Source organism: Aquarana catesbeiana, linkage group LG10 (assembly GCF_042186555.1).
Source record: "Aquarana catesbeiana isolate 2022-GZ linkage group LG10, ASM4218655v1, whole genome shotgun sequence".
Lineage (NCBI taxonomy): Eukaryota > Metazoa > Chordata > Amphibia > Anura > Ranidae > Aquarana > Aquarana catesbeiana.
The window spans coordinates 237,911,655-237,933,179 of record NC_133333.1 but is presented as its reverse complement, the minus strand read 5'-3'; the positions used below and the strand labels follow the sequence as shown (position 1 = coordinate 237,933,179).

The following is a 21,525-nucleotide window of genomic DNA, read 5'->3' as shown; positions in this document are numbered from 1 at the left end:
CATAATACCTATGGTGAGCAAAAACGTTTGAAAAGTTAAAAATGCATTCTGAGGATAAGAAAGATAGGGAGAACATAAAAATTACAATAATCAAATCATGGAGAAAATAAAAACATAACTATATACTTGGAAACAAAAGTAAATAATCCTATCAATCGGTGTTAATGTTTAAATAATCTTGTTTAAAAGTCTAATTTGTAACGACAGGGCTACATTATCATTACATGTTCTCATATTACATATGCAGACTTTGCTTCCTACTTAACACAACACAGGGTGCACTCACTGGAGGGGTGACCCAAAGTCCACAATCAAAAGCTAATAATAACAAAAAAAGGGCACTGGGATATGTGGAATGAAGGGAGGTCACAAGGTATAGTACTGTAAGTGGCAGTTATCTGAGGAAGAGGTGGAGCTTTGTAACATATCTGAGCTGTGGGGCTCTTGTATGGTCAATGGGATATGTCTGCCTGCCTTGTGATTCATCCTGTTCCTAATAAGGTTCTAGCTGGACTGTAAGGCCACCCGGGTTGCAGTCTGGGCTACAAGTTCCTATATGCTGGCTATTTTTTTTTTTTAATCAGGAAAATGTTTATTGTGATAAACAAATAACATTAGAGTCCAACAATAAGATAATGCATTACTCAGTTGCATTCACTGGCATGACCAACAACTGTAGTTACATAGGCAAAATCAAATATATGTGCAATGTATATCAAAAGCTATACCTTAAGTGCGACTAAATCACATAAAACTGTCCAAATCAAAAATAATCCTCTGACTATTATGGTCTGTTCGGACACACAAACACTCTCTGGTATACCAATTACTTTAGGCTAAGTCCAGGGGTATCCAGCCACCTTCCCCAAAGCTTTTCAAACTTCCCGGGACATACCCGGCGTGTATACATTTAGTTTTCTAGAAGAAAAGCCTTGCCCACAGACGCCACCCAGGACTTGTGTTTAGGGGGATCTGGATTACTTCCACATTACTAGAAGTAACCTACAGGTAAGAAAGAGGGCCCTTCCCAACGCTATCCTAGGATGCTCATCCTCAATGACATCCTCCAAAACATTCAGTAGGCAACGTTTAGGGTCCAATGAAAGTTGTACCCCAAATACCATATTTATTGTGTCTACAAACTGTTTCCAGTAAGGATGTAAGGGCAACGTCATAGTAAATGGATGAAGTCCCCATGACCTCTTTTGCATCTATGACAATGAGAATCAGTGCTGTACCCCATCTTATAGAGCCTTAGGGGAGTATAGTGAGAGCGTAGAAGAATATATAGTTGGGATAGTTTCTGAGCCACATTTAGGGAGCAGGTTACTTCAGCCTGATACACCTCCCAGGGCCGGTACTACCACTAGGCAAACTAGGCAGCTGCCTAGGGTGCCCTGCTACCTAGGGCGCCCAGCCACTGGTGTTCCTACTCTCTTCTCTCTGCAGTAAGTCTCAGCATCAGCAGGTAGCCGCCGCTCCTTTCGCACATAGTGTCAGAGGCTCAGCAGTGGCGGAGGACTGTGTCTGTGTCCCAACTACAGAATTAATAGAAACAAGCAAACATTCATTGATGGGCACTGGTAGGCTGCATTGATGGGCACTGGTAGGCTGCATTTGATGGGCGCTGGTGAGGCTACATTTGATGGGCGCTGGTGCGGCTGAATTGATGGGTGCTGGTAGGCTGCACTGATGGGTGCTGGTAGGCTGCATTTGATGGGTGCTGGTGAGGCTGCATTTGATGGGCGCTGGTGAGGCTGCATGTGATGGGCGCTGGTAGGCTGCATTGATGGGCGCTGATGAGGCTGCATTTGAGGTCCACCGATGAAGCTGCATTTAATGGGTGCTGGTGAGGCTGCATTTGATGGGCGCTGGTGAGGCTGCATTTAATGGGCCTGGTGGGCTGCATTTGATGGGCGCTTCATTAAAAAGGTGGGGTATACATGGGCAGGGGGGAGGGGGTCGAGTCAGGGGTGGAGCCAACGGGGGCGGCAAAATTAGGTTTCGCCTAGGGTGTCAAAAATCCTTGCACCAGCCCTGACGCCTCCTCCCGCTGTTCACCCGATATCGGCCCCAGGTCCCTCTCCAAACTCGAAATCGCCTTGCCAGGGTGACCCTTCAGACAGCAACATGCTGTAGCATTGAGAGATAAAACCCTTAGAGCTTTCAGCCATTTGAATTAGATTAAAAATAGGAGTGTGAGATAAACGCCAATCCTGTGCAGCCCCCTTCGCCCGATAAAAGTGCATATGGGCAGGTAATGAATATATAGCCTGCAGGGAGGCAAACAGTAACAGGACACCATCCTTAAAGATCTGGGACATATAGACTATCCCATATACCTTCCATCTAGCGTCATGCACTAATTTGGCTAGCTCCAAGTTTTTTTTGTGCCATATCGGGCAATATTTCGTATACCCCGTTACCTGGTGTAGGTATTTTGCCTTATTCCAAATTTCTTGAATGAGGCCGTACGTTGGCAAGAGCTGGTTTTGTTTAGCGAAGCTGAGTGCCTCAAGACCCTCAGAGACCGAATCTCTCTGGATATGCGCAAGCATGATGCGGGTCGTGGAGGGAATATGCTCACCTGCGGACTGTATATGGAATGCTGGCTATTATTAATTTATTTTATTATAGGTATTTATATAGTGACAACAATTTACACAGCGCTTTACATACTGTACATTCACATCAGTCCCTGCCATCAAGGAGCTTACAATCTAAGGTTCCTACCTCACATGCACACATAGCATTGCCAATGTAGACAGGAGCCAATTAACCTACCAGCATGTCTTTGAAGTGTGGGAGGAAACCGGAGTACCTGGGGGAAACCCACGCAGGCACAAGGAGGGTCACGCAAACTCCATGCAGATAGTGTTATGACTGGGAATTCATATGAGGAACCAACTGAGGAAGTCTGGATTGTTTAGCACATTATACATGGTGCAACCATAGCTCCCAACTGTCCCTGATTTCGAGAGGGACTGTCCCTGATTTGGAGCAATGCCCCTCTGTCCCTCGTTCCTCCTCATTTGTCCCTCATTTTGGTCTGATCTATATAGTTGTATATAAAATACACTTTTTATCTATCAAAAAGTGTTTTCCAGCCCTAAACCTTTCATCTGATTTCTAAATTGCTGCATTTGTAAATTCCAAAAGCCAATATAAAAGAATAGTAGTAGTAAAAAAAGCACTTGTGGGTTTAACCAATCTTATTTTTTTTTTTTACTATTCTCCTTTAAGGGGGTGTGGCAAGGGGTGTGTCCTATGCCTGCATACTTTTGCTGATAGGCGTCCCTCATTCCCATCTCAAAAGGTTGGGAGGTATGAGTGCAACTCTTTATTTTACAGGCAATAAATCAAGTTCACTTTGTTTTTTGTTTTTCATGTTGTTGCCGTGCTTCCTACTTAGTAGTGCTTCAATGTGTTGTACCTTGCTGATTTTTTTGACTCAGTGTTTCTCAACCAGGGTGCCATTTACATTCTCCCAGGGTGCCATGAACACATAGCTCCCAACTCTCCCTGATTTCGAGGGACTGTCCCTGATTTGGAGCAATGTCCCTCTGTCCCTCTTTCCCCCTCATATGACCCTCATTTTGGTCTGATCTATATAGTTGTATATAAAATGCACTTTTTATCTTTCAAAAAGTGTTTCCCAGAACTAAACCTTTCATCCAAATTCTAAATTGCTGCATTTGTAAATTCTGAAAGCCAATATAAAGGAATATTAGTGGTAAAAAAAAAAGCTCTTGTGGATTTAATTAACCTTTTTTTTGGGATAATTCTCCTTTAAACGTGTGTGGCAGGGGGCGTGTCCTATGCCTACATACATTTGCTAGTAGGTGTCCCTCATTCCCATCTCAAAATGTTGGGAGGTTTGCATGAACAGGAAACCCAGTTTGCCCTAGATCAGAGATGGATGAGAGGAGAGTGATAGTAGGGACTCTATGATGTTGGGGGACTATAATGGGGAGAGTCATGGGGGTACTCTGATGTGATGTAGGTCTCCTATGTTTAGGGGAGACTGAAATTATAGGAAACTGACTCTGTAATGGGGGGACCTCTGCCCTTAGGGGGGGAATCTGATGAGAAGTTAATTTCATCAAAATGGTTGTATGCATCATCCCAGGTTGAGGTTTCTTATTGATAAGGAACATTTAAGTTTTTTACATTTTAGACTGGTATGCTCCGAGATTTTGCATTCCTTTAAATGTTGCCACTACTGAAAAAACTGTGAAAAAGGCTGTTTCAAAGTGTTACTAAACCCAGGAGCCTGCATTCAGTATATCTGGTCTTCCACAGTACACAAAACAGGGAAATGCAATTATTTTAGTACATATAAAAGGCTAAATACCTTTTAATGGGCTGTAGTTCACCTTTTCTCATCAGCAGTATATAGCAGTCTTGTGACTTCTATTAGTGTCTGGCCAAGCACTGGTTAAAGCTTGTAGGAGATGTTTTCATTCTCCTCTGACAGGCCTATGAGGCGGCATGAGCATACCTCCCAACATTTTGAGATGGGAATGAGGGACACCTACTAACAAATGTATGTAGGCATAGGACACACCCCCTGCCACACCCCTTAAAGGAGAATTAACCAAAAAAAAAAAAGAAGGTTAATTAAATCCACAAGGATTTTTTTTTTACCACTACTATTCCTTTATATTGGCTTTTAAAATGTACAAATGCAGCAATCTAGAAATCAGATGAAAGGTTTAGCACTGGGAAACACCTTTTGAAAAATAAAAAGTGCATTTTATATACAACTATATAGATCAGACCAAAATGCATACTTGCCAACTGTCCCGGATTTCCTGGGACATTCCCGGGACTTGGGCCCAATTCCTGAATTTCTGGTGTCCCGGGAAAAAAAATGAAATCCGGTTCCGCCGCTAGAGGTCCGCGGCCGGCGGAGACAATGTCTCCGCCGGCCGCCATTTTGATGAAGTTCAGGAAGACGGCTGGGGGGGGCTAGACGGAGCTCCTGCGTCGCCGCCCCACTCCGCATCACCCCGCCTCCCCCCCGCCCCTTTCCTTTACAGACTGGCAGCGGGGCGGGGGGGGTAGGCGGGGTGAGGCGGAGCGGGGCGGAGAGTGGGAGGCGACGCAGGAGCTCCGGTCTAGCCCCCCCAGCCGTCTTCCTGTCTGATACTAGCCGTGCTGCGGACACGTGACTACTAGGACACCTCTGAGTGGGGGGGGCGCACCGCTGTGGGACTCCTGATGTGAGGGGGGGCTCCTTTGGGGACACACACCTGCTGCAAGGGGGGCTCCACTGGGGACACCTGATGTGAGGGGGGGCTCTACCGGGGACACCTGATGTGAGGGGGAGCTCTACCGGGGACACCTGATGTGAGGGGGAGCTCCGCCGGGGACACCTGATGTGAGGGGGAGCTCCGCCGGGGACACCTGATGTGAGGGGGGCTCTGCCGGGGACACCTGATGTAAGGGGGGGCTCCGCCGGGGACACCTGATGTGAGGGGGGGCTCCGCCGGGGACACCTGATGTGAGGGGGGGCTCCGCCGGGGACACCTGATGTGAGGGGGGGCTCTGCCGGGGACACCTGACGTGAGGGGGGGCTCCGCCGGGGACACCTGACGTAAGAGGGGGCTCCGCTGGGGACTCCTGGTGTGAGGGGGGCTCCGCTGGGGACTCCTGGTGTGAGGGGGGCTCCACTGGGGACTCCTGGTGTGAGGGGGGGCTCCGCTGGGGACATCTGATGTAAGGGGGGCTCTGCTGGAGGAACTTGATGCAAGGACGGACTCTGCTGGGACATCTGACGCAAGGACGGACGGCTGGTGGCAGGTGAAGTGGCTAGTGACACGCTCAGGGATCCCACTGATTCTGCATTATGGTGAGTTGAATGATTTCATTTTATATTACAATGTAATAATAGAAATAATGCACTTCAATCATCCTGACACCATAACAACCATGGTGCCGGGATGATTGAAGTGCTAACACCAGGTGTTTGGACTATCTTTATCTGCTGATTGTTAAACTTTCTAGAATACACATATTTCTATTGTGTAGGATCTGGGGCTGCTGTCCCGTCATTTCCCTCTCCCCCTCTAATCCCTCTCCATCCCTCATTCATCTCAGACTCTAACCACACGCTCTTGAGCCACGCCCATTTAAGCCACGCCCACTATGCTGCGTAAACCACGCCCAGTTTTGCTTCGCGCGCCGCACTTGTAATTTTCCTAAGCCACGTATACAAACGAATGCCCTGCCCCCTAATTATTGTATGGCTCCGCCTACAGCCACAAAAAGTGTCCCACTTTTTTTTTTACAATCTTGGCAACTATGAAAATGAGGGACAAATGAGATGGAATGAGGGACAGAGGGGCATTGCTCCAAATCGGGGACAGTTGGGAGCTATGCATGACCCCTGTCCTCTGTTTGGAAAGTGCTGATTGGCCCTGTGCTGATCACATGCACCCTCCCATAAAAAAACAAAACAAAAAAAAACTCTCTAGCAATACACACCAAACCGAGCGTATGCAGAGTGCCTCTAAGGCTCTGTACTATCAGCAGATGGATTGGGGACAGTGGAAGGCGAAGAGGATCAGAGAAGACCGGGTCAAACAGCCTTTTTACACAATGCAGAGGATTAACCCCTTAGGTTCCACAGTGAGTATAACAAGCATGTTTTACTGCATATACAGACTGATTTTACTGTTGTGGGTTTAGTAACACTTTCAAGAGGTGTTCCGGCCCCCCCATGAAAAAGTCAGCAGCTACGAATACTGCTACAGCCAATTAACCACTGCGCATGCGCGAAGGGCGCTTTGCTTTCTAATTGGCCCAGCAGGAGGAGGGGGGCCGAACTTCCGAGGGACGGCGCCGCAATGCCGCCTCCGGAAGTGGGGAAGGGGGACCTCTCAAAAACAGGTACCTGTGCCCCCCTTCCCCCTGAAAGGTGCCAAATGTGGCACTGGAGGGAGGGGGGAGGAGACCAGATAAGCGGAAGTTCCACTTTTGAGTAGAACTCCGCTTTAACTAATTGCAAACCTTTCAGGCACCATCCAAGTCTGTACAGTTCCTAATGACACAAAACACTCAAAGTGCTCCTGGCAGCCAGAAACCATGTAATCTTTAGGCAGCCTATAGATTACATGTAATTTTCTTTCCTTCCATCACAGGTGGAAAGAAAGAAAATTGCTCGATTTCCCCATCAACGCAGTCAGCGTTGATGGGGGAATCCCTTCCGCAGCGCTATTATGTTCTGCCGGCGGGGAGCCTCCCCTGCCAGCAGAACACAATGTTTACTGCTGGCTTTGAAAATATAACATGGAAACAGCATGACAGATCTCAATATACTATATTGATTTATATACGCTCACTTTATTCGTCTAATGACTGTGAAATTCAAGATGTAGCTGGGTGTAGTAAGATGTCCGCTGGCGCCTTATGACTGCAGGTGATCTGTCAGATTAGCAAACCTGCGCTTGCTCAATAAGTATTCAGCTGATGGAACGTCACTTCTGTTAGCTAATCTGATGGGTCGCCTATTCTGGCAGAACACCGGCTTTAGTTTACGAGGAGTTTGGAAGTAGAAGCTCGTGGGCAAGTAAGCGGTCCAGAAAAATAACAATGTGAAAAGACTGACGTTCCCTATTGAGTCATGCCACATGGGAACTTTAATGAAAGGTCAACTTTATAGACTCCATATTTTCAGTAGTAACACAACTATATAGAAACAGAGACAGTTAAAGAGGCCATGTATAAAAACACACTATATTACCAAAAGTATTGGGACGCCTGCCTTTACACGCACACAATCTTTAATGGCGTCTTAGTCCGTAGGGTTCAATATTAAGTTGGCCCGCCCTTTGCAGCTATAACAGCTTCAACTCTTCTGGTAAGGCTGTCCACAAGGTTTAGGAGTGTGTCTATGGGAATGTTTGACCATTCTTCTAGAAGCGCATTTGTGAGGTCAGGCACTGATGTTGGATGAGAAGGCCTGGCTCGCAGTCTCCACTCTAATTCATCCCAAAAGGTGTTCTATCGGGTTGAGGTCAGGACTCTGTGCAGGCCAGTCAAGTTCCTCCACCCTAACCTCGCTCATCCATGTCTTTATGGACCTTGCTTTGTTCACTGGTCCAAATTATTATTATTATTATTATTATAATACAGGATTTATATAGCGCCGACAGTTTACGCAGCGCTTTACAACATTAGGGCAGACAGTACAAGTACAATACAATTCAATACAGGAGGAATCAGAGGGCCCTGCTCGTTAGAGCTTACAATCTAGGAGGGAGGGTCAAGTGATACAAAAGGGTAATAGCTGTGGGGGATGAGCTAATGGAGAAAATAGTGCAGTTGTTAGATGGAGGCAGGATAGGCTTCTCTGAAGAGGAAAGTTTTCAGGGATCGCCTAAAAGTGGATAAAGTTGGAGACAGTCTGACAGATTGGGGTAGGGAATTCCAGAGGATGGGCGAGGCTCGGGAGAAGTCCTGGAGGCGGATATGGGAGGAGGTGAGGGAGCTAGAGAGCAGGAGATCTTGGGAGGAACGGAGATGGCGATTAGGTTGGTATTTTGAGACTAGGTTAGTGATTTAGCTGGGGGCAGAGTTGTGGATGGCTTTGTAACTTATTGTTAGTATTTTGAATTTAATTCGTTGGGCGAGTGGTAGCCAATGGAGGGATTGGCAGAGAGGGGTAGCAGACACTGAGCGGTTTGTAAGGTGGATGAGTCTGGCAGCAGCATTCATGATGGACTGAAGGTGGGATAGTCTGTTTAAAGGTAAGCCAATGAGGAGTGAGTTGCAGGAGTCAAGGCGAGAGATAACCAGGGAGTGAATCAGGAGCTTAGTGGTTTCATTGGTTAGAAAGGGACGTAGTTTAGAGATGTTGCGGAGGTTGAGGCGGCAAGCTTTGGAAAGTGATTGGATGTGGGGCTGAAAGGAGAGTTCAGAATCCAGGATAACACCTAGTACCCTGACATGTGGGGACGGGTGGATGGTTTTGCCATTGCTCTTGACAGAGAAGTCGGGGGAAGAGGAACGTGGGGGAGGAAATATTATAAGCTCGGTTTTGGACAAGTTGAGTTTGAGGAAGTGGTGTGACATCCATACAGATATGTCGGTTAGTAAGTTAGTGATGCGTGAGGAGACTGATGGAGTGAGTTGAGGGGTGGAGAGATAGATTTGTGTGTCATCAGCATAGAAATGATATTGAAAGCCGTGAGAGGCTATCAGCTGACCCAGGGAAGAGGTGTAGATTGAAAATAAAAGAGGTCCAAGAACAGAACCTTGGGGGACCCCGACAGAGAAGGGAAGAGGAGTGGAGGAAGTAGAATTGTAAGTGACACTGAAGGTGCGTTGGGATAGGTAGGATGAGAGCCACTGAAGAGCACAGTCACGGAGACCGAGGGAGTAAAGTTTTTTGAGGAGGAGGGGGTGGTCAACCGTGTCAAAGGCAGCTGAAAGATCCAGAAGTAGGAGTACAGAATAGTGTCCGTTGGTTTTTGCAGTTAGTAGGTCATTTGTGAGTTTTAAAAGAGCAGTTTCTGTGGAGTGTTGAGGGCGAAATCCAGATTGAAGGGGATCGAGAAGGTTGTTTTTAATGAGGTGGTCACTCAGTTGGTTGTAAACCAGGCGTTCAAGGAGTTTAGAGGAAAAGGGGAGCAAGGAGATTGGGCGTAGGTTGTTAAGATTGGTAGGGTCCAAGGACGACTTTTTGAGTATGGGGGTGACCAGTGCATGTTTTAGAGCATCGGGGAAGATGCCAGAGGTGAGGGAGAGATCAATTGATAGAGGGGGGGTTATGGTGTGGGGTTGTTTTTCAGAGGTTGGGCTTGGCCCCTTAGTTCCAGTGAGGGGAAGTCTTAAGACATCATCATACCAAGACATATTGGACAATTTCATGCTCTCAACTTTGGGGGAACAGTTTGGGGATGGCCAAAACATTCCCATAGACACACTCCTAATCCTTGTATATGTATATCCAGAATTACCACAATGAGGCCTCTTGCACACGATACTCCTGTTTGAGCATCTACTTTTTCCGGCGCTTTTCTTTTGTATGTGTTTGCGCGTATTTTCACGTATATGCGTTTGCGCAATTTTCGCGTTCCTGTTCTGCACAATATGTAAATGGGCATTTGCGAACAATTACTGACCAAAAAAAGCAGATTTTTCTATTTTTTTTAATTGAAGAATGCATGGCGCTTGCTTATGCGCCAGTGTGCATAGGCACATTACAATTAATGGACTGTATTTTATCTTTTTCGAGCTGCAGTGTGCAAAAGACCTAACAGCGGAGTTCCAGCCGCATAAAAAGTTTTTTTTAAAAAGTCGGCAGCTACAAATACTGTAGCTGCTGACTTTTAATAAGGACACTTACCTGTCCGGGGAACCAGCGATGTTGCCCCCCCCCCCCCCCCGAGGCCGATTCGTCCACCGGGTCGGGTGCAGGCGCCGCCATTCCAACTAAGGGAAACCGGCAGTGGAGCCGGTTTCCTACTGCACATGCGCAAGTCGCACGGCGCTTTATGAATGGCCAGCTCGTCTTCAGGGACACACACAGATCCCAGAAGGCGGCAGGGTGAAAGAGGAGAGCTTGCCACGGAAGAGGTCATGACGTCCTGCGCCATGGCCGAGCTAGGATGGAAGTACACTTAGTACTTCAAAAAATGTATGAAATAAAAAGAAAATCTATAGATATCCAAAAACGAGGGGTGGTCTTTAGTTTAAGACCACCTTGTAAACCACTTTAATACAACTATATAACCTGACCCATGAGGTCCAGAAATACCCCAGATTACCAAAATATACAGAAATAAGGAAATAAATAATAAACACATATTACAATATTACAATCCAGAATCTTAAAAAATTAAGGCTCCTTGACCCGCCCCGTCCTAAGGAAAGGCAGCCTTGACTGCTGGATGCTTGGCAACCAAGCAAGACGTCAACCTAATCAGGGAGTCGGAGTGGCTCCGTTGGGATTGGCTACAATGGCACGAGGTGACTGGGTGGAACTCTAGAAAAGGCTACGCGGAGGCACGCCCCACTACTTTCAAGAGAAGTTGACGTCACAAGAGTTGCCCACCCGCCCTCCCATTGTGTGCTCGTCACAGCTTCCTTGGCGGCTTTACCTTGCCAGCAATTGGTATTACTTTATGGGCATTGCCCTCAAGTTAATTATGGGGTCAGTTTAATGCCTGTCTCGCACTGATAGTGGAGACAGGCCTCTTAGACTATATGGTTTGGTTATAGATGCTCACGGTGTAACCGTGACCGGCATGGTATTCGTATTTTGAAGGTTGTTAAATTAAGATGTTCAATAAAGCTGTGGCCTTGCCCTACTTCCAACTTAAAGTGGTCTATGTGTCTTTTTGGGGGGCAAGGTTTTGTTGTGCTTTAAATAAGTTGGGGGTTAAGACAAGACTAAGCTTCTCAGCAGTCAGGACTTTGCATTCCAAAATAGACGCAGGCTTATCAAAAAATAAGTCATCTTTACGTCCAGGACCAGAAGGTTTTCTGTACATTGGAAACAGGTGAAGGCTACGTAATCAGAAAACAAGGGCCGTGTCTGTGGGATGTATAGCCAGACATAACAAGCATTGACGCTCAGGGATAAGAAGAAATATTATGTGGGGCTGGAAGAGAACGGACTTGCATCTAATGGGTCCCAGATTACCCATGGCGGAAGCAGAATTCCGTTCTGTCCCGTCAGCCGCATTGAGCTAAGTTCTTTTGCAGAGCAGAAAGGCTAACGCTTGTTTATTCTCAGTTCTACAACAGACTGTTAAAGAGAATAAACACAACTTTGTTATCCGTCTGACGTCTGAAAATGCAATGACGGCGAAATCGCACGGGCTTCCCAGGCTTCTAGCGCAGCTCCTGATCTAACATCTGGTCCTGGGTACGCGCTATCTTCCTGATACAATATGAATTTACTTTACAAGTGTTAAAAGAAACAAATAAAGCAATTTTGTGGTTAACAGCTGAGGGCACGAGGCCAAATTATCTTTGAAATCATACACGAGGAGCTTGGGGAAGATCGTTTAAGGAGAATGAATCGGGGACATTAGCGATTTAAAGTGTACAGCAGCCAGATTTATTGTGTATTGTGGACTTCATACACGGGGGCTCATAACGAGGATGTGCATTCGTGGTAAACTAAGCGCAGCAACCTAAAGCAGCCAATCCGGTGTTACCTTACACCAGCATCCTGATTGCTAATTGATTGCTAAGGGTTTCTTCATTTTCAGACACTTTTCTCAATAAGGCAGGCCATAAATGGGTCGAATTTTCAAAGAATTTTCTTTCGAAGATCATATCTAAGAATTTTTTGTTCATATTTCGCACCATTAGTGGGCTGCAGCAACAGCCGATTTTCGCGCGGCAATCAAATTTGAGTAATCGGACATGCTGGAAATTTTTTGAAAAACAAACGATTTTCTAGTCAATGATGGGAGAATCGTGCGAGAAATGTAATCAAAAAAGAAATGCGCATGTGCAAGAAAAGAAAATTCCCGGAAAGAAAAGATTCCCAGCCACAAAAATTCTTTTCTGTAGCAACATGAGGTGGAATTGAAGGCTTGGATGGCTGAATTTCGAAATCAATGGTGGCATCATCGGTTTACAAAATGCACAAATTTTCTGATTTTCAAAAGAAAATTCTTTCGAAATTCGACCATGTATGGCCAGCATAAGACGCATACATTTTACCCGCTTGCCGATCAGCCGCCGCAGTCGCACTGCGGCAACATGGCTCGGCTGCGCGAATCGCCGTTATGTTACGTCGCTCCCTCTGGTGCCCACTAGGGGCGCGCCCGCAGCTCGCCCCTGGAGCCCATGCGAGTGCCCGGCGGTCTCGATGACCACCGGGCTCCCGCGATAGATCATAACACGGCGAGAACCAGGATCTCTGTGTGTAAACACAGGGAACCCGGTTGTCTGAGGGGAGAAGTGACAGATCGCTGTTCATACAAAGTATGAACAGCGATCTGTCATCTTCCCTGGTCAGTCCCCTCCCCCCTACAGTAAGAACACACACTAGGGAACACAATTAACCCCTTGATCGCCCCCTAGTGTTAACCCCTTCACTGCCTGTGACATTTTTACAGTAATCAATGCATTTTTGTAGCACCGATCGCTGTATTAATGCCAATGGTCCCAAAATAGTGTCAAAATTGTCCGATGTGTCCGCCATAATGTCGTAGTCACGATAAAAATGGCAGATCGCCGCCATTACTAGTAAAAAAAAATAAATAAATAATAAAAATGCTATAAATATATACCCTATTTTGTAGGCACTATAACTTTTGCGCAAACCAATCAATATACGCTTATTGCGATTTTTTTTTTTTTTTACCAAAAATATGTAGAAGAATACATATCGGCCTAAACTGAGGAAAAAAATTGTTTTTTTATATATTTTTGGGGGATATTTATTATAGAAAAAAGTAAAAAATAATGCGTTTTTTTCAAAATTGTCGCTCTTTTTTTTGTAATAGTGCAATAAATAAAAACCGCAGAGGTGATCAAATACCACCAAAAGAAAGCTCTATTTGTGGGGAAAAAAGGACATCAATTTTGTTTGGGTACAACGTCGCACGACCGCAAAATTGTCAGTTAAATCGACGCAGTGCCGAATCGCAAAAGGTGCTCTTGTCAGGAAGGGGGAAAAATCTTCCGGGGCTGAAGCGGTTAAAGTGCGTTTTCAGTTTTGCAGAAACACACTACAGTCCATTTAACATGGTTTCTTATGGATGTAGTGTATTTTATAGAAAAGGGTCAGGGACCTTTTTCTGCTTTTTGGTTCCATTGAATTCAATGATTAAAAAATGTGTATTGAACAACGCAAAATGCACCTGGAATATGCAAACTGCAAAGGTATGAACCTGTCATATGTGAAGCAGGGACAGTGTATGGTAGAGCTGATTGACGCAATGTAGAAGTTACTGCTCAGGCAAAGGCTACATGGGCAGTCAGGAATTCTTTCACACAAGCTTGGAATTTTAAAGCAGCCTTTAACAAGCATTAACACCCTTATAGCTTTAACCACTTGACCTCCAGAAGATTTACCCCCCCCCCCCCCTTATGAACAGGCCTAATATTGCTATACGGCACTACCTTACTTTAACGGACAATTGCGCGGTCGTGCAGCGCTGTACATAAATAAAATTTATATCATTTTTTTCCTACAAATAGAACTTTCTTTTGATGGTATTTGATCATCTCTGCATTTTTTCATTTTTTGCTCTATAAACAAAAAAATACCAAAAATTTTGAAAAAAAACCCCCAATATTTTTCTTACTTTCTGCTATGAAACACATCCAATACAAAAAAATTAAAAACATCAAAATCCTTCATAAATTCAGGCCAATATGTATGCTGCTACACATTTTTGTAAAAAAAAAAATCAGAATAAGCGTATATTGATTAGTTTGCTTTAAAAAGTTATAGCGTCAACAAACAATGGTATATATACTGAAATTTTTATTTATTTTTATACTAGTAATGGCGACGATCAGCGACTTTTGGCGGGGCTGTAATATTGCGGCACCCAACAGGACTCTAACTGGCACTTTTGAAACCAGTTACACGAATACAGTGATCAGTGCTAAAAAGTTGCACTGTCACTGTACTAATGACACTGGCTGGGAAAGGGGTTAAACATCTAGGGCAAGCAAAGGGTTAACTGTGTGCCTAACCAGTGTTTTACTATACTGTGTGAGGAGCTTTTACTAAGGAATGTGATGGATTGTATTCCTTTCCCCCCCTATCAGTGCAGAATCACGTATATATATATATGTATATGTGTTTGTGCACAGGAGGATTGCCCTGTAGCAGTAAATCTGCTATAGAGCAAATCCTTAACTGGTTAATGTGTGTTTTGGACGTGTTGCACAGGTACTCAAGTCACGTCAGTCAACGCTCCTCATATTTTTTTACAAGGCTAAAATGTGAAATGATCAATTTTAATGCTTTGCAGCAAGGCCTTAAATGTGCTGTAAATGCCATAGGAGCATTTACAGTGCGCTTGTGGCACGTTTTCAATGGAATGGAAAGCAGTGGCAAAGCACCAACGCCTGCCGAACTTTGAAGGCTGCGTTCATTTTGCTGCAACACAAGGCAATGCTATCACTGCAGTGTATACACCTCTATCCCCTCCCTATTCTATCATATTTTGAGTGGCTCTGGCAGGCAGTCGAGAAGCAGAAAATATCCAACCCAACTGCCTTTTTTTTTTCCAACACCTGTGTGAAAGAGCCCAAAATCTTTTTGCTAACAAGACATGTAACTGCTTGTTGGCAACAACCCATTTCCAGAACATTAAAATCAATATAATGCTAACAAGGTTAACCACTTCCCAACCACACACTGTAGTTTTACTACTACAGTGGGGGCCAGCTGCGCAGAATCACATATATATATATATATATATATATATATATATATATATATATATATACACACACATGATTCTGCATTTCCGGGTAGGGGCGTGCACCCACCCGGCTGTGTTGTTACTGGCTCCAGCACATGTCGATCACCGGCCCCCGGCCAATGATTTATCGCTAAGAACCACCGATAGTCGGAGCAAGTGACAGGAGAGAGCTCAACACAAAGCTTTATTCTGACAGCAGCGATGTGCTGGTTTTTGTGGGGATAAAAACTGGCACAGCACTTAGTAAAAGCAGCTCACCGTACACGTTGTTAAGCACACATTAACCCTATGATTGCCCCAGATGTTAACCCCTTCCCAGCCAGTGCCATTAGTACAGTGTCAGTGTATATTATTAGCACTGTATACTGTATTAGTGTCAGTGGAGATGTCACTGGCAGTTAGCCAGTTCCCACTCAGTATCAGTTAGTGTCAGATCGTCCCGCTATTAGTCACTGATCACCGCTATTAGTAGTATAGTATAGTATAAAATAGTATAAAAATTCCAGTATATATCTCATAGTTTGTAGACGCTATAACTTACACAAAAACCAATCAATATACACTTTTCAGGATTTTTTTTTTTTTTTTTAAGACATGTAGCAGAATACCTTTTGCCCTAAATTTATGAAGAAATTAGATTTTTTAATTTTTTTTATTGGATATGTTTTATAACAGAAAGTAAAAAATATAGTTTTTGTTTTCAAAATGTTTACTATTTTTCCCTTTATTGTGCAAAAAAATAAAAAAGCCAGTGGTGATCAAATACCAGCAAAAGAAAGCTCTATTTGTGGGGAAACAAATGATATAAATTTTATGACCGCGCAATTACCAGTTAAAGTAGCCCAGTGCTGAATAGCAAAAGAAAAAGGGGGTAAAATCTTCCGCAGCTCAAGTGGTTAACTGTCAACAAGCAGTTAAATCTCAAGTAGCAGAGAGGTTTTTATTCTTATGCTGGCCATACACTATACGAAAAATCGGCCGAAATTCGGTCATTTAGACAGTTCGTTTTTCGGTCAATTAATGGGCACAAAATCGATAATCGTTGAGGCGTTTTTGAGCAGAAAAAACGAAGGACAAGTTTGGAAATTTTCTGCCGAACAAACGAAAAATTGAAAGGTCAATGTGTTTCCCGTCCGAACTGACTGCACTAGGTATATGTAAAAAAACAAACAAAAAATGCATTCATTTATGTCCACTGAACGATTTATCGGTCATTACATGATGGCACTATCGTTTGCGCTCACGGCCGAATGTTCGTTTTTCGAAAATGGGTTCGGCCGATTTTTCGTATAGTGTATGGCCAGCATAAGTCTAGCCTTGGGCTGATGGTAGATGGGTGACTCTGCCACTAGTGATCCTGCTGCTGGCGATTGGTTGCAATCACCAATGGCAGGATCGCCAAGAGGTTGCTTGTTTGTCCCAACAGAATTGCTCCCTTGCTGGCGGAGGTAGTGGGATGTCACTGCCATGGATGGTGATTGAGATCTGTCAGCATTCTGGGGAGAGATTCAGCTGCCTCAGCTGCTGCTAGCGACAAAATCACCAGCATCAGAGTTGCTAAGGGGATGCCTGTATGTCCTGATGGTATCCCCCTGCCCCGTATCAATTACAATGCTGGTGGTTTTCTCACTAATGGCAGGGGAGGCAGCTGAATCTCTCCCCAGGATGCTGACAAATCTCAATCACCATTCATGGGAGTGACATCTCACTGCCTCACCTAGCAAGGGAGCAATTCCTCCCACCTGACACCAGCCTTAGGGCCATGGCGACAGACAGGCGATTTTTGTAGCAGTGATAAAATACCGCTACAAATCTCTAATGCTAGCGATTAACAGGAATTTGTTAGCTAACAATTCAGTTTTTTTCGCTAAGAAGCGATTTGTCGCTGCTACAAGTCACAATAGGTAAACTACAGCATTGGGTTGGTGTAGCTAATCCATAGAGGTGACTGCAGGGCGACTAAGGTCATTGACATAAAATGTTGCCCAAACTCCACCAGAGTTAGCAATTCCATAGAAAAAGACTATGATTCCTTTTGGAAGAAAAAAAAAAAAAAAAGATTGTTGCAAAAAAATCGCCCATCTGATATGGCCCTAAGGCTAACTTTTTAAAATGTCACCAGCAGTGGAAAACCAATGGTTTGGGCTCCTTTTATTTAAGTCTCCGACTTTACAGCAGAAATCTGTGAGAGTTTGATGGTGCGCCACTCCAGGATGGTCAAGTGCATTGTTCAAAATGGCTTGTAGACCATGATATCGTTCCAGATAACAGCTTCAGCAGAAACATTTTGGGGTTGATTTACTAAAACTGGAGAGTGCAAAATCTGGTGCAGCTGTGCATGGTAGCCAATCAGCTTCCAGATTTTTTTTGCCAAAGCTTAAAGGGTTTGTAAACCCTTGTGTTTTTTCACCTTAATGCATCCTATGCATTAAGGTGAAAAAACACCTGGCCGTCACAGGCCCCCCAGCCCCCGTTTTACTTACCTGAGCCCCTTCATCTCCTCGGCGGGGACGCGCTGTACCTCTTTCCACGGGGTCCCTGGCTCTTGATTGGATAGATTGATAGCAGCGCAGCCATTGGCTCCCGCTGCTGTCATTCAGATCTAATTACGTGTGCGCCGGGGGGGCGGGGCCGAGTCCGGCATTCGTGTCTGTGGACACTGAATGCTGGACTTGGGAGTGCGCCCACAAGGTAACCCCCTTGGGAGATCGCTTCTCCTAGGGGGTTATCTGATGCGGGAAGGAGCCGCGAGAGCCGCCAGGGGACCCCAGAAGAGGATGTTGCACAGTGGAGGTAAATATGACATGTTTGTTAATTAAAAAAATAAAAAAAATCCCTTACAATCACTTTAATTGAACAAGCTGAAGGTAGAAGCTGATTTGCTACCATGCACAGCTGCACCAGATTTTGCACCCTTCCGTTTTAGTAAATCAACCCTTTTGCTTCAATTAGTAAACTATTGCATGCATAGTACTTTTTTTTTTTCCTATGAGCAACCTGTGTTAGTACTGGAACTCCCAGAATGCCATGCTGGCACTTATCAGTACCCATGAACTAGAGCACTGCTTCCCCAGCCTATTGTTACTTCATGGTCATTGGCTAAACTGTGCAGAGACTATTCTCTCTTGCTACTAATTGAATTAGCGGTATACTGTAACAGGTCCTCTTGGCTTCTATTCTTTCCATTTTTCAAGCTGTCAGATGATCCCTGCCATCAATTGCAACTTCAACCATTTTTAAATTCTTCCTTTTAGAAATTCACACCAGCCTACATCTCTTAGTACCAAAAAAAAAAAAAAATTTTGTAAAAAAAAATGGCTTAACGAGTGAGGTTTAGAGGTCGATTTACTAAAACTGGAGAGCGCAAAATCTGGTGCAGCTGTGCATAGCAACCAATCAGCTTCCAGGTTTTATTGTCAAAGCCTAATTGAACAAGCTGAAGTGAGAAGCTGATTGGCTACCAACTTTTTTAGTAAATCGACCTCCATATTGCAGTAACCAGCCGCAACCAATCACAGTTCGCCTTTCATATAACTGTATTACCCCGATGTAGGTCACTGCTGTTTGCTCAATGCAATTAAATAGGAACCTGTCCCATTTTTATTTACAATCTAAATTTCCTCAACCAGCTGACAGTTTAATTGATTTTTTTAGGGGGTTGATAAATCTAAAAATATTTTTTTATTAAAGATGATTTTTTTTTTATTTTGTGTAAGTTTACAGATTACAGCCATTTGCATGCTGTCCTCTAGAAGCTTTTTTTTTTTTTTTTTTTTTTTTTTTTTTTAGTTTAAAAAAATATATATATATATCGTTTCCCAGGTAATGTTTCCAATTCCCACAAAGCGACTAAAATATCTTTTGTTGAGTGATTGTAATTAAAAATCAGCGGCACTCACCTCGCCAGCCCTGCAGTGTCTCCCGTCGCTGCTTCGCCCGTCTAACGCTCAGCTCAGCCTGTAGACACTTAACTCATCTCTTCCTTCTCAGCTAAGCCCCTCCGCTGTGGCTCTTTGCCCAGTGACTCTTACTCAGCGGCCAAAAAAACTTTCTCTGAAGGGGAGCGAGAGCCAGGATAGCTTTGAAAATGCAGAGAAGAAGAAACGGAGCGGAAGGGATGGTTCTTGTCTTAGATTGTTCTGAAGAAAAAAAAAAAAAAAGAAGGACGATTGCAAGAAAAATTTCACTTTTTTTTTTTAATTTTGGAAATTGACAACACATGCCTGCTTCATGTCCTAGAGGCCTAGTAAACAGTCCATCCTCAGTGAGAGCATTGCCATGGCAACAAACATGCAGGAAATATTCAAGATAACAGGAACAGTGGTAAAAAAAACATGTGTTTTGGATGGAGGGAGCCCCTGCTGATAATTTCTGAGGAGAAACGTTCGTTCTCTCGCCAGCGCCAATATGTATACTTTTAGTTATTACACTCCCCAGCGAAGTGAGAGAACACAACGGTGTAAAATATGTTGCTGATAAAATGAGGCCAAAGGAAAGTTCCTTTTTTTTTTTTTTTTTAATTCAGAACAATACCATTAAAAAGAATGGGACTGATTTAGGAAAATGGAGGTAACAGAGAAGCAGTTGGATGGAAAACAGGTTCCAAAAAGCAAAACAAACACAAAACAGGAGCAAGTGTTTTTTTTATAGCAACCAATATGGCTTCCCTCCCCGTTCTTTACAGAAACAAAAACAAGGAAGATAATTGACCAATGTGGGATTCATTTTGTGCTCCATTTTTTTATGTTCTGCTTTTTCTTAAAGTAATAGTTCACCTTTATCTAAGGTGATCAGATTTTTAAATTGAAATCATTTTTTTTATATTCATATTTTTTTTTTTTTTTATTGGCAAATGACAGAGGATTGCATATTACACAGAGCGCTGGGCACAAGACTGCATAATACACAGAGCGCTGGGCACAGGACTACAAAATACACAGAGCGCTGGGCACAGGATTGCATATTACACAGAGCGCTGGGCACAGGACTGCATAATACACAGAGCGCTGGGCACAGGACTGCATAATACACAGAGCGCTGGGTACAGGACTGCATAATACACAGAGCGCTGGGTACAGGACTGCATAATACACAGAGCGCTGGGCACAGGGCTACAAAATACACAGAGCGCTGGGCACAGGACTGCATAATACACAATGCGCTGGGCACAGGACTACAAAATACACAGAGCACTGGGTACAGGACTGCATAATACACAGATCGCAGGATACAGGACTGCATAGTACTCAGAGCGCTGGGTACAGGACTGCATAATACACAGAGCGCTGGGCACAGGACTGCATAATACACAGAGCGCTGGGCACAGGACTGCATAATACACAATGCGCTGGGCACAGGACTACAAAATACACAGAGCGCTGGGTACAGGACTGCATAATACACAGAGCGCTGGGCACAGGACTGCATAATACACAGAGCGCTGGGCACAGGACTGCATAATACACAATGCGCTGGGCACAGGACTACAAAATACACAGAGCGCTGGGTACAGGACTGCATAATACACAGAGCGCTGGGCACAGGACTGCATAATACACAGAGCGCTGGGCACAGGACTGCATAATACACAATGCGCTGGGCACAGGACTACAAAATACACAGAGCGCTGGGTACAGGACTGCATAATACACAGAGCGCTGGGTACAGGACTGCATAATACACAGAGCGCTGGGTACAGGACTGCATAATACACAGAGTGTTGGGCACAGGACTGCATAATACACAGAGTGTTGGGCACAGGACTGCATAATACACAGAGCGCTGGGCACAGGACTGCATTATACACAGAGCGCTGGGCACAGGACTACATAAAACCTGCTTGTTTACGGTAATCTGGCCCTGAATCTGGGAACAAAACTAGGGACAGACTTGGTCCAGGGACCTTTACCACAAAACTGCCTATACAGATAAGGGGCACCTGTAGGTAAAAACAAACAGTGCAGCTCTTACTAAAGTTGAATAATGCCCTTTGTATAAGCAAACACAAAAACAGGAGCAAGCGCTTTCTTAAAGCAACCAATATGGCTTCCCTTCCCGTTCACTACAGTAACAAAAACAAGGAAGATAATTGACAGATGTGGACTCCATTTTT

At 44.5% G+C, this 21,525-nt stretch overlaps 1 protein-coding gene across 1 annotated transcript in view; it reads right to left on the bottom strand.

The window, feature by feature from the left end:
• CDON (cell adhesion associated, oncogene regulated) overlaps nt 1-19,565 on the bottom strand; it is a 220,078-nt gene extending 200,513 nt beyond the window's left edge. The window contains exon 1 of the mRNA XM_073603479.1: nt 19,313-19,565. The gene's annotated coding sequence lies outside the window, so the exon portion shown is untranslated. The remainder of the gene's footprint in view (nt 1-19,312) is intronic.
• Between the last annotated feature and the right edge of the window lie 1,960 nt (nt 19,566-21,525).